The sequence below is a fragment of the Scylla paramamosain genome, chromosome 1 (assembly GCF_035594125.1).
Source record: "Scylla paramamosain isolate STU-SP2022 chromosome 1, ASM3559412v1, whole genome shotgun sequence".
Classification (NCBI taxonomy): Eukaryota; Metazoa; Arthropoda; class Malacostraca; order Decapoda; family Portunidae; genus Scylla; species Scylla paramamosain.
In genome coordinates, this window is record NC_087151.1 from 33,477,693 (window position 1) to 33,490,740 (window position 13,048).

Here is a 13,048-nt window from a genome sequence, read left to right on the forward strand (position 1 = left end):
CACACACACACACACACACACACACACACACACACACACACACACACACACACAGAGAGATAGACAGACAGACAAAACGACGTAAATTAAAAGCATATTAGTAACTAAACTGAAAACTTGCTTTTTTTTTTCTTTTTTCGGTGTGTGTGTGTGTGTGTGTGTGTGTGTGTGTGTGTGTGTGTGTGTGTGTGTGTGCGGCATTGGTTTGGTTGGCCTCTCTAGCTACTGCTCATTTAAGTGTGTGATATTCGTGGACTAATTGGAGTCTTAAAAACAAAGGCAGCAGTAATCGCCTGGCTCGCTGATTGGAGTGCCACGTGTGGGCCGGACCGGTCAAGTGTGCACATGTTTTCGGGCGGGAGAGATGCTTCACGTGCTGCACTCATTATAGGACCGATGTCAAGAGCAATTATCGGAAATGTAAAAGGACAGACCAAACCTGCGGATTGTAAAATACTGATAACTCTCCTTGAATTTGACGTTATAAAATGGGAAAAAAATAAAATGGACGAAAACGAGAGAGAGAGAGAGAGAACATATATTGTTTGTTATTATCGCAAGAAGATTCGTGCTTAGTGGAAACGCGCAAAAGATTGGATAGATATTACAAATGAATAATGGGCTTTTGATTACATGTTCCCTTTAACTAAAACATGACCGAAGCTTCACAGACGTCCCGGGTAGAGCCGCACCAGCAGCACCAACCTGCTCTCAACATGGCGGCGATTTGAAGTACTAATGAACTTAAATAAACAAAGTCTGTTTTAACTACCATGGTTGAATTAACGTTGTGAAAGCCAGTACTGGTTGAGCCGCGATTTGCTGAGATGGTCGACAAATCCCCATATTCTGAAACGCTTCGCTCTCTCAATACGACTGTTTTCAAAGGCCACAGTGATGATTAGCCGTGTTCTCAAGAGTGTTTCTTCTGTTAATAAATTCAAAGTTTTGTCAATCCATCCCCAAAACTTAAAAAAAAATCACTCTTTCAAAACCCGTGTGATTTCAACTAGAGCCTTTTGAATGTACATAGTGGAGGTGCGGCGCAGAAGTGTTTCGGGATATAGTTTTCAGGGAGCGTTGCGTCAGAGGCTCGGCGTGATGGCTGCTATTATGATTGCGTCATCCTTTCACGACTCCACATGTCAGGCTTTCGTAAAAGGTCCACGAGTTTCAAAGCTTGTTATCGGTCTCCTCATTGACTACATTTTTGGTGGTACCGTAAATTCCGTGCTGTTGTGCGTTCGTTTCTATCTCCCCTGATGTGGCCGCGGTGAAAAACGTGATGTTGTGCACTACAGGGATGTGATTTTGGGTTAAGCAACGTCACTACCCGAGTGATACGCGCCGTGACGTGAATCAACGCTGCGGAACACACACACACACACACACACACACACACACACACACACACATTCATAGAAGTTGTCATGTGCACATACTTCTAAACTACTTTGACGAGGTAACACTAGAAGGAATAGGAAAAGGAAAAAGATTTGGAGAAGAGGAAGAGGAGGAGAAAGAGTAAGGTGAGGGAGAGAGCCTGTAGTGTAGATAAAGCCGCAAACTTGGCCCCCGATATCTTATTACCGTCGTGTCCCGCTGCTAACCATCACCTGAATGAACATTCTTATTTAACACCCAGACTACGAGCAAACTATATAATTCATACAGGGACTGCCACGTGTATTTTCTTATGTTCTTATGTTCTAAACTTTCAACCGGGCAGTCATTAGAGGATGATGAATTAATAAAATGGTACTTAAACTCAAAGAGAAGACGTTCCCAGTGAATGACACGCAGCAGTGTTAGTCAGTGAAAGGTGGTGGTGGAAAATGAACGCTGAGAAAAAAAGAGAGAAAAGAAAGATGAGACAGGGATGATAGTGGGTGGCGGGAGAGTGGTGAGGGGAGGGAGGATAGGCCCTCCTGCTGCAGTGTGAAAGGCAAGCCATTGGTGACCGACATTCTGCTTCATCTCTCTGATCAATACAAGTCTACCGTGGTGTGTTTGCCCGAGTGAGACCAGATTTACAGAGGCAAACTTGCGCTCATGGCTTGTAACTACGAGGTACTAAATTCCACTCACTACTGGTTATGCTCTAATTTTAGCCTATATACCAAACGGATTCGGATATACAAGCAGTGCCGGGGTGAAGCTTCGGGAGGGAACCAGCGAGACGTGATTCTGTGCTTCGTAAAATGTCTTGTAGTAGTGACGTCCTCTCTTCTCCCTCGGCCTTGAGAAGTATGAGCGTTAACTTCTTCATTGTTAACTAAGCTTAATACATGTGTAGAAATCTTAATTGTCTAATTTTTTTTATTGATTTTTTTTTATAATCCCACCTGAGATGTGAATCCTTTCTAACCCGAGCAATATTTTTCATTCAGTGTTATCAGTTGATCCCTTTTCCGGAGGATTTTGAATGGTCCGTCTATATTTTTCCTCTTTTCTTTTCTCTACTATCTGTATTTTTCTCTAACACTGTTATGCATGATACCTCTTTTTTTTACTCCTTCGCTTTTTTTCTTTTGTTACTTAGAGGCAAGTTTTACATAGCTATCCATCTGCTTTCTTTTTCTCTCGTATTTAGGTCATAAATATTTTTTCCACCTCTTTCTTTGTCCACCCATCCGTCCTTTCATCCGTCCTTCTGTCTGTCTGTCTGTTTAAGTCTCTCTCTCTCTCTCTCTCTCTCTCTCTCTCTCTCTCTCTCTCTCTCTCTCTCTCTCTCTCTCTCTCTCTCTCTCTCTCTCTCTCTCTCTCTCTCTCTCTCAACCTACCAGCACACTTAAGACTTCAGAATGCTCATCAATTTTCACGCACTTGCAACAAAAATATTGAAAAGAAAATAACCTCTTTTCACTCAGTCCGTCAAATTCATTTTACGATCATTAATTTGCTGTGAAGGAAAGAATACTAAGTGAGTATTCTCCACGCATGTACACTGCAGGTGGAAAAATACACAGAAATGTATTGAATATGATATGTGGGATAAATGTTCTTCCTTGTACTTGCTAAGCTTGATATTTATTTCTAATCTTCCTAATCTGGAATGCTCTATTATTCATGTGCAGGAAGGAAGAACATTCCCCTGAAATTTGAGGTTTTCCCTCGCGCTGTGTGTGTGTAAATCCCTGAATAGAATAGCTGGAAATGTATTGATTCAGACTACAGGAAGGAAATGCATGTTAACTTTGTGTGTGTGTGTGTGTGTGTGTGTGTGTGTGTGTGTGTGTGTGTGTGTGTGTGTGTGTGTAGGTTGCATGCATTGAAAATCACAATGCACTTCATGGAAATTGCATTGTATTGGTGTTGTTAGACTCACCTTTAGCAATGAAAGCAAAAAAAAAGTATGTCGTTGTTGTGTGAAGCATTCACAACACAACAACACCTGTATCTCCTCTCACAACACACGAAACACCATCACCACCACCACCACCACCAGCACATCCTACAGCAACATGCACGGACAGTGTACTGAATGGAGGGACGTGAAGGCTTCGTTAATCGCGATGTTTAACAACCTCAAATGACAGACCAGGTGACGTAGTGAAGAAAGGAAGAGAAGGAAGAAGGCTGAAGGAAATTGAGGAAGAGATAGGTATTATATGCAGTGTGGGGGGGGGAATGCTAATCAATCACTCACCTTGGGGATGACACGGGAAGACCAGGTGAGGTGAGGTGAGGTGAGGCAAGCCGGGATGAGCTGCATTGAATATGAAAGGTACGGAAAAAAAAAGAAAAAAAAAGATCCGCAGATTTAGGAGAGTGGCGCAAAAATCCGAGAGTGAATCAGCAAGGGAAGGGGAGGGCAGCGTAATGCGTGTGTAGCGTGACTGTGTAGGATCAGAGACTCTAAAGCTGCCCCGTCCTGTCCGGCGTCCACCACCACAACCACCTCTATTCACTCACCACCGACGCCATTGCTATTACCACCACACCAGCGCCACAATACCCACCACCATCACCATCACCACCAGCACGACCAACACCACGAACATCACCAGCACCCCCCACAATTAACACCACTGTAGCGTCCTGATAATCACTGTTTTCACTACTATCATCACAACCTTCCCCCTGCTTCTCTCTCTCTCTCTCTCTCTCTCTCTCTCTCTCTCTCTCTCTCTCTCTCTCTCTCTCTCTCTCTCTCTCTCTCTCTCTCTCTCTCTCTCTCTCCTCTTCCATGGCGTCCTTCTCTCTCCCGCTGCTCATCTGACTCCTCGTGTTCTTTTCTATTACCCAAGTGTGCTTCATAATTTTTCACGGCTTTACTTTGTCTCCTAGATAATGGTCTGGTTGCTCCTTGCGTTGCGGGTCTCGCCTCCTTCCACCATTAGGTAATTCTTTATTGTTATTATCATAATACGCACACATTTGTTTTCATTGCACCGCCTCCCTTCTGTGTGTGTGTGTGTGTGTGTGTGTGTGTGTGTGTGTGTCTTTAGATCTCCCTTTATTACTCCTCGCTCTTTCTCGTTGGCTGTCTGCTTGTCTCTTTGTCTTGCCTTTCTATTTGTCTTCTTTCTGTCTGTGTGTCTGGCTGTCTACGTGTGTCACTTTGTCTATCTTTACTCGGTGTGTCTGGCTGTCCCTGTGTCACTTTGTTTCCATTTCACTCCTTCTCGGTCTTTCGTTCTCTCTCTCTCTCTCTCTCTCTCTCTCTCTCTCTCTCTCTCTCTCTCTCTCTCTCTCTCTCTCTCTCTCTCTCTCTCTCTCTGACGCAGTGTTTGCCCAGCTATGTTCTGTTTCCATAAATTTTACTAAATGGTCAGCGTAACTTTCGTGGGATTAATAACAATTATGTGCCTTTACAAGCATATCACAGCAGCAGCAAGAAAAGTTGTTCGTAATGTTTCCTTCCATTGTTGTGTTTTATCTCTGTCACCCAATGAAGCGGACGGGGGAAAATAATAATGTGATATGTTGATGGAAGTCCCCACCAGCGTGCATTAATGATGAACAATCAGCATTAACAGAAAGCGACTAATGAAGGACAAACACTTTGCTCTTTAGCGAATTTCCCTCCTCAGTGTATTTCTTAAAGTTGCCTTCGCTGCTGCTGCTCCTACTGTTCGCGGTGGTGGTGGTGGTGGTGGCGGTGGTGGTGGTGGTACTACTACTACTACTACTACTACTACTACTACTACTACTACTACTACTACTTCAACAACTACTCCTACTTCAACAACAACAACAACAACAACAACAACAGCAACTACTGCTACTACTACTACTACTACTACTACTACTATGGTTATCATTACTACCACTACTACCACTACTACTACTACTACTACTACTACTACTACTACTACTACTACTACTACTACTACTTTTACTACTACTTTTACTACTACTACTACTATTACTACTACTACCACCACTACTACTACTACTACTACTACTACTACTACTACTACTACTATGGTTATCATTACTACCACTACTACCACTACTACTACTACTACTACTACTACTACTACTACTACTACTACTGATTAACGAATTTAAAATAGCGATGTATCTGTTCTCGCCTTCACATGACGCATCAGTCCTTAGAAGGAAAACAAGAGTTGTGCTGTTCCCCCTCTTCCTTCTTCCCCTCCCTTCCCTCCTTCATCACATTAAAGGTTACAATTTACTACAAGGAGAACAAAGACGAGTGACAAAACAAATCCTGACGTTACGTAATTCATTGTACGTGGGAAGATTGAACAAGATTTAGGGATAAAATTAACATTATTGATTCCTATGAACTTTTCTTGCATTCATTGTAATGTAATATCGAAATTTTTTATTTACTCGTATTTTTTTCTAGGTCTCGTAAGAAATAGTCAGAAATTATCATGGCAAAAAATGTTCGTTAGTTTAAATAAAGAAAAATATCCAAGTGTCAGAGTGCCTCTTGACAACACAGGGACGGTGCACAGATGCACAACTTCTTTTTAGACAAAGTTTAGGAAGTGAAAAACGACTCTTTGATTATTCATATAGAATTTTTTTGTTCATGTTTTTGTAGTCATTTTGCTTTTCAAGTCTGTAATGTCGAGGGTTTTCTTTTTTTTTAAGTTTTCAAGTTTAATGGAAGTATCTGATGTTCCCCTAAAGGCTCCTTACTTAAGACAGCTTTATGTATTCTCACTTCTGAAAGGAAACTTTTACTTGGGATTTAACTGGAATTTTCAAAATACTCCCTGAATTTCAAGGACTGATTTAGATCACTCAGGACAATAACAAGGTAAAGCAGCATTAAGTTACAAGGACAGGGATAGAACACAAATATACAGAGAACTTTAAGCCCTGGATTCCTAGTACACGTAATTACGTAATCCGATAGTTATAGTGGGCAACCCCGACTTCGATAAGTATTTCCAAGAAGCAGGCTTTTGTTAAATGGTTGTCTCTTTTCTTGACAGAGATTGCATACCGAGTGGAGGTGGAAGTAGAAAGTTACGAGAGTGGTAAAAGAAAAGGGAGCTGAGAATAATGAAAGTACTCCAGATCTTTAACGCTAAATAATACCCAAGCAACAAGTCCGTATAAGCTACTCCTGCGTACATCATTATCGTTAGTAGACTTTTTTTTTTCACGAGTTTCTTTCGCCCTTACCCAGAACTCGTCTTACATGAAAAAAAAAAAGAAATATACAACAGTGTATCTTCATATGAGTAACGGTAATACCTGATACATATAGGTTATTCTCTCCCCAGGTCCCCATATGTTTTCACACTAGCTTGCTCTGCTTTCATTCTCCAGCATAAGATAAGCATGCCTCTTTTTCTATCAAGGTGCGTGGTGCTCCTTTCCGTGACCCTGCTGGCCCGTTGTCGGAGAGAGAGAGAGAGAGAGAGAGAGAGAGAGAGAGAGAGAGAGAGAGAGAGAGAGAGAGAGAGAGAGAGAGAGAGAGAGAGAGAGTGGGACGCAGCCTTGTTATCTTCTACCTTCATTTCCCACTCATAATTTACCAACAGTAGAAAGTAGTTTAGTAGATACCACCTCGTTATAATACGTACCACAGAATTCATGGTGTTTCTCCTGTGTATTTATTGTGCTCCTCCTCCTCTTCTTCCTCTTTTTATTCTTACTGTGCCTCCTCTTCTTCCCTCTCTTCCTTTTCTTCCTGCTCCCCCTCTCCTTCCTCCTCTTTCTGTTCTTTCTACTCTCCCTCTTCTTCCCCCTCTTCCCATTCTTCTCGATTCTCCTCTTCTTCCTTCTCTTCCTATTCTTCCTGCTCCTCTTCTTCCCCCTCTTCCTATTCTTTCTGCTCCTGTTCTTCCGCTTTTTCTTCTTTGTTTTCCTATTCTTTCTGCATCTCCTCCTCTTCCTTGTCTTTCTATTCTTACTGCTCCTTTTGTTCCTTCTTCTGCTTTTCTTCCTGCACCTCCTCGATCACTGTTATCTCGCACACCTTCCATCTGCTATGGGAGGTGAGGGGGAGGGAGGTGAGGGGGAGGATGAGGGAGAGAAGGGAGGATTAGTCTTCGCCCTCAGGCAGAGACCTCATTTCCCTCTCTATTTGCGAGGAACGACTTGTGATTAGAGCCGGCGCCGCTGAAATGAGATACTGATAGCATTCATTACCCAAAAATGAATCTAGCTGTAAAAAATAAGTCATCTCTCGCGCATCTCTGTCTTGATGAATGATCCATAATGTTGCCATTACCGACACACTGAAGAAATCCATCGAGGGATCTGTGAATATTTTTTTCTTTATATGCAAGACGTGGTGGTTGTGCTCTCTACTTACTTGCTTGTGTGTGTGTGTGTGTGTGTGTGTGTGTGTGTGTGTGTGTGTGTGTGTGTGTGGTGTGGTGTGATACTGACTAAGAGAGAAAAGTAAATAGCAATCAGTGTTTCCTTTCCCAAAATGACATATTCTTATAATCTTTTCATACACACAAGATACCACCATCTTGAAGGAATGCCTTACATAAAGGGAAACAAAACTAATCATGGAAGCACGCTAGGAAGAGAGAGGGAATTTTATTTTTTTTTTTGCAGTACGGGTTTTCTGAGAAATGATTGTACTCTGCAAAAGAAGAGAGAGAGAGAGAGAGAGAGAGAGAGAGAGAGAGAGAGAGAGAGAGAGAGAGAGAGAGAGAGATTGTCATGACGTAGATTAAACACTTCATGAACACCCCCTAAAAAAACGCATCTACACACAATCAAAAAATCTCTCTAACACACACATAACTTTTCGTCACCCTTGTTTGTTTATAAATACACAAAGAAATTCTACTGTTGAGAAAGCTTTGACCTTCACATCTACACATAGTCGCGGGGCTAACCTCATATTACACGCGATGATCCTGTGGAAGTGCTGATCCCTTCCTGAATCTTCGAGGTTGACTCATGCATCCAGTAGCACCAAGACGCCAGTGTTTGGAATCTTACTGAATGAAACGCCTTGGTGGTGGCAGCTGCGTCGTGTCCCTGTGTGTGGCTAGGACGTTGAGATCACTAGGAGCTTTACGTGACAGTGTGGCGTGGTGCACAACAATGGTGATCCGGTAATATAGTCATTCAGCAGATTAGCTCGAATTCCCCGGTATTACGGACTCAATCGGCATAAGTATGTGGCGCTGTCAGTATCTGCGAGGGAGAGAAAAATGTTTAATTCTTGAGGACAGTGTTGTCGTGTCTCAGTGTGTGCTTTGCAGGGTGTGTGTGTGTGTGTGTGTGTGTGTGTGTGTGTGTGTGTGGCCTGACGAGGGAAATTTACGTGTATGCTTTGGAGCTTTGGATAATTTGCGTCCATTCAAAGATCAGCTGATGGTTCATGTGTTACAGGTGTGTGTGTGTGTGTGTGTGTGTGTGTGAGAGAGAGAGAGAGAGAGAGAGAGAGAGAGAGAGAGAGGAGAGAGAGAGAGAGGAGAGAGAGAGAGAGAGAGAGATTCTGCATTTAAGCGTGTTATCCTTACAAATTAATTTTAATCCTTTTCAAAAGTTCACCGCATACACACTAGCACTCCTCCCTCCCTCCCTCCTTCCCTTGCTCATTCCCTCCTTCCCTCGCTCATTCTCTCCTTCCCTCCTTCTCTCAGTCTCTCCCTCCCTCTAAGAGTGACTGACCTTTCCTCCACCTGCTTCCCCTCCCCCAGTTCTTCCTCCGAGACCTGCTCACATCTTCACCATCAGTCAGGCCTCACACTTCACTCCCGTCACCTTCTCTCCTCACACCGCCCATCATCCCTCCCCCGGATCCTCCCCTGCTTCCCCGCCCCTCCCCCCGCAGGATCGCCCTCATGACAGCCTCAGTTCATTAAGAGGACGGGAGGGGACGCGGGGGGACACTGGGTCGGGCAAGGCTTTACCAAATTAAAGAATGGTAATGGCGGGAATGTGGGAATTAACTGGGATTTTGCATTTCAGACATAAAAGTTTCCAGCGCTTTCAATATATTTTTTCCTTACATATTCTCCTAAACCCGGATTTTGCATTAATGCCAAGCCGCATTTTTTTTTTTTTTTGCATTTTTTTTTTTTTTTTGTATTGCCTGTTTTACTTTTAGATTTCACAATGGAGTTCTGGTGTGTGTGTTATTTTTTTTCTGTATTTTTGTATTCCTTTTACTTCTTTTTCTCATTTGTTTTCTTTTCTTTTCTACTTTTTTTTTTTTTTGTCAGGTGAAGCGCTGAACTCTAACAGTAATCAGGAATGATACTTCCAGCATTTGTCTGACTATATGTCTGTCTGTCTGTCTGTCTTTCTGACTGTGTACTTTATTGTTTTATTTGTCTGTATGTGGGTGGATGTGTAATGGATCTCTCTCTCTCTCTCTCTCTCTCCCTCTCTCTCTCTCTCTCTCTCTCTCTCTCTCTCTCTCTCTCTCTCTCTCTCTCTCTCTCTCTCTCTCTCTCTCTCTCTCTCTCTCTCTCTCTCTCCATGACGTTCTTGCAGTATCCCTGGAAGATTAATCCAAGCGTGCGACAATTAATTCTCTTCCCGGGGCGCTGGCCACACCGCACCACACAGCGGGAATAGAAAGTTCAGTCATTAAAAGTGAATGTGGTAGAAGCGCCGCCTTCACTGCCTTGTTAGCCGTGAATACAAAAATATTAAATGTAGAAAAAAGAAACAAGCGTTTCAACAGGAGAGGTTAAAATTCATATGAAACATATCTAAATATAGAACTGTGGAGATGTAAACATTTGTGATAGAGAAGTTATTGACAGATGGTTGAGCTAAGTAATGGAATATGTAGGAGTGAGGAAATTTAAGAAGGAAAGACTGAAAAATAAGAGAAGTTTTAATTATGAAAATGGAGTGAGATGCGAGACAGGAATATGATTTAAATGGAACTCAGGTGAGTAACCTCGTATGTTCTGAAAGGAGAAACGGATGACGAGGTAGAAACAGAATCAGGTAGTGAATCACGAAAAATGGAAGCAAAAATACAAGTCCATTTTATAAACAAGTGCTTCATTAACCAACTTCAATCAGAACCATCGGAAAATAAGAAAAAAATAATTTCGAGTCAAGATACGAGGATTTCCAGAAAGTGAAATCCATAAATACTCGTACTTTGACTGATTGATGATACATTGATTAGGATAACAAAAAGAGAGAGAGAGAGAGAGAGAGAGGAGAGAGAGAGAGAGAGAGAGAGAGAGAGAGGAGAGAGAGAGAGAGAGAGAGAGAGAGAGAGAAGTTACAATCAGAAAATAAACCTGAAAATATCAATAGGCAAATGATTACAAACGAAGAACGGAAATACAGAGACAAACCCGCAAGATAGACTGGAGGATGGAGAGACAGACAGATGCGTAGAGACAGGTTGACAGACAAAGAGGGGAAGACTCCTGAAAGAGGGTGGTCCGCACACCGACTAAAGGGAAGACAGAGGGAAGGGAAGAGGGTGGCGGCGGTGGTGGCGGTGTTGCAAAGGACAAAAGCGTTCTCATATTACATTTTTATTCTGCAATATTCATGTATCAATTTAGTGGAGGGGGAAAGCGAAGGACAGAGAGAGAGAGAGAGAGAGAGAGAGAGAGAGAGAGAGAGAGAGAGAGAGAGAGAGAGAGAGAGAGAGAGAGAGAGAGAGAGAGAGAGAGAGCGGAGAGATGAGTGGCCAAAAGGAATGTAAGTGAAAAGTCGGTGATGTCATTACGAGGCGAGGAGGAAAAGTTCTTTTGGTGTGTCTTGAAGAAGTTGCGGATTTTTGTGGCGCCGCGACACAATCTAAAAGTCTGTAAATTAATGAACAGATGATGATGATGATTATTATGATGATGGAGGTGGTGGTGCTGGTGGTGGTAGTGGTGGTAATAATAATGATGGTGATGATGAGGACGAGGAGGACGAGTATAAAAAAAAAAAAAAAGAAGAAAGGTAAAGAAAGGAAAATGAAGTTATTGTTTGATACTGTGCATTATTCACTGTTATTCTCTTTGCCATCTTCCTTTGAAATGGACGGCCTTCATTTACTATTCCCTTTTGAGAGGAAAACTTACTTTATTCCTTAGCGACGATAACAATAACATAAGCCACTCGACATCACCGCTATCACCACCATCACCAACAAGAATACCATAAAAAATAACAAGAACATCACTGCTGATAATAATGCTGATAAACGTGTGTGTGTGTTGTGTGTGTGTGTGTGTGTGTGGAAGCTCTTATGTACATGTTCGTGCCAAATATTCGTAAGTAAGACGCATGAAATGTCATCAAGATACGTGCTATTCTTTCTTCCTTCGTCAGGTGTCGTAAAGTTTCATGGGTTAGGTTCCCGCTAATCCCCGGGGCGGTAAGTGGCGGCGAGTTATTAGTCAGACAGTTTTAGAGCTCAATTAGGCAGCCACTAACTGTGCCCGCAGCGGTTATGAAAGTCCATCTCCTCTATTTCAAGTTTTTATTTTACGGTCGTTAATCTAAACTCCTGTAGGGACGAGAGGAGAGAATGGAGGAGGAGGAGGAGGAGGAGGAGGAGGAGGAGGAGGCATGGTATTTTGTTTCTCTGGATGGATTTTACACTTAAAGGAGACTAGAGGATGAGTATACGATGGTGACAGTATGTAGTGTAGACAGAATACAGCATGAGTGTCTGTTTTGCTCCCATATGTGACTCCTTATTAACCTGTCCTTATCATCAAACGCTTTGGACTCTCACAAGAAAATATTTGAAAGACCACTAACATCAGGTTTTAATAGACTTTTTTTTCACTGATGGATAATCCTTGTTAAGCTGTCTAATGAATCACGTAAAGACCCTTGAAAATCAAAATAACATCCACTAGAGACAAGACGCAGAAGCAGTGAGAATGAGATCCCTGGAAAATTACGAAGCATAGAAAACAGGTTTGAAGTTTGTGTGTTTGTGTGTATTTGTATGTGTGTGTGTGTGTGTTTGTGAGAGAGAGAGAGAGAGAGAATATGACGCCTCACGCAACACTCCCGCAGCTCGCATGACACAGTGACACAGAGGGGCAGCAGGCGGAGGGAGAGCGAGACACATGAGATAACAACACAATACGGGATTAAGACCGCTGCATTATCGCCTGATCCGCCACGACATTTCGAGGTGCTGCGCCACGAGCCAGCAGCCGGAGCCCTGTGTCACCCTCCCCCTCCCACTCTGCTCCTATCCCCATCCCATCCCTCTCCCTCTCTCCTTCCCCCAGTGCGGTACATGCATAGTCCCTGGAGACGGCAGGTGGGCTAGAGAGAGACACGTGGCGGGAGGTGAAAGCAAGGAGATGGAAAAAAGGAAGAATGAGAAAGAGAGAAAGAGAGAGAGAGAGAGAGAAGCATAAGCAGGCGGGAATAAAAGACAACCTGAACGGAGGAGGTAGTGTCGGTGCGGTGCGCGTGTGGATTTGGAGGTAGGAGAAGGGTTAGAAGGGAGGGAGGCAGGAGGAAGGAACAGGAGGCAAGCGGAGCGAGAAGGGAGGCGCCGAGGAGTCTCAGGACTGTGAATATGGATGTGGTGGGTACGATTAGCTTAATCTCAATTTGCTGAGAAAGTCGCAGCAGGAAGTGGATCCGGTAGGGGAAGGAGCTGCTCTTGAGGCGGAGTCGAGAAAGAGGAGACCACAATGTA

At 43.1% G+C, this 13,048-nt stretch overlaps 1 long non-coding RNA gene across 3 annotated transcripts in view; it reads left to right on the forward strand.

Moving 5' to 3' along the window:
- The window catches only part of LOC135104267 (uncharacterized), a 149,053-nt gene that overhangs the window by 99,951 nt on the left and 36,054 nt on the right, over positions 1 to 13,048 (forward strand). The window contains exon 1 of one of the 3 annotated variants that reach the window (XR_010270353.1): positions 4,289 to 4,343. The exons of 1 other annotated variant lie outside the window; for it this stretch is intronic. This is a non-coding gene — a long non-coding RNA (uncharacterized LOC135104267). Of the gene's footprint in view, positions 1 to 4,288; positions 4,344 to 6,436; positions 6,574 to 13,048 lie in introns of those variants that run through there. One more of the 3 variants, XR_010270358.1, reaches the window with a different exon arrangement.